At 54.2% G+C, this 517-nt stretch overlaps 1 long non-coding RNA gene across 1 annotated transcript in view; it reads left to right on the top strand.

The window, feature by feature from the left end:
• LOC109303482 overlaps positions 1 to 146 on the top strand; it is an 18,599-nt gene extending 18,453 nt beyond the window's left edge. Inside the window, exon 3 of the long non-coding RNA XR_002099137.1 lies at positions 4 to 146. This is a non-coding gene — a long non-coding RNA (uncharacterized LOC109303482). The remainder of the gene's footprint in view (positions 1 to 3) is intronic.
• The last annotated feature ends 371 nt before the right edge of the window (positions 147 to 517 follow it).

The raw sequence follows: 517 nt of genomic DNA, 5'->3' as shown, positions 1-517 counted from the left end.
AAGTATGCTGGGCAATCTGGTGGTTGCACCAGAGGAGAAAACGGAACACTATAACCAATTCTTCATGTCCGTTTTCCTGTGCAGGGACCGGGACTCCCCTGCTGTGATGCCAGATGGACTCGAGGGGAATGCCTACATACCTCAGGTTGGGGAGGACCAGGTTAGAGAGCTTCTGGAGGGGCTGGACGTCTTCAAGTCAGCGGGTGCAGATGCTCTCCACCCCAGGGTGCTGAGGGAGCTAGCTGGGGTTATTGCAGGGCCCTTGGCATGGCTTTACAAGCGCTCGTGGTGCTCGGGCCAGGTTCCAGATGATTGGAAGGTAGCTAATGTGGTCCCCGTCTTCATAAAAGGGAAGAGAGAGGACCTGGGCAACTATAGGCCAGTCAGTCTTACCTCTATACTTGGGAAACTCTTTGAGAAGATCCTCAAGGAGCACATCTGTGATGGGCTAGCTTCAGGGATGATGCTCAAGGGCAACCAGCACGGTTTCATTAGGGGCAGGTCATGTCAGACCAAC

This window comes from Gavialis gangeticus, unplaced genomic scaffold (assembly GCF_001723915.1).
Source record: "Gavialis gangeticus isolate Ggan-Ray unplaced genomic scaffold, GavGan_comp1, whole genome shotgun sequence".
Lineage (NCBI taxonomy): Eukaryota > Metazoa > Chordata > Crocodylia > Gavialidae > Gavialis > Gavialis gangeticus.
Note: the sequence above shows the minus strand (reverse complement) of the source record. Positions and strands in the feature narration are given on the sequence as shown.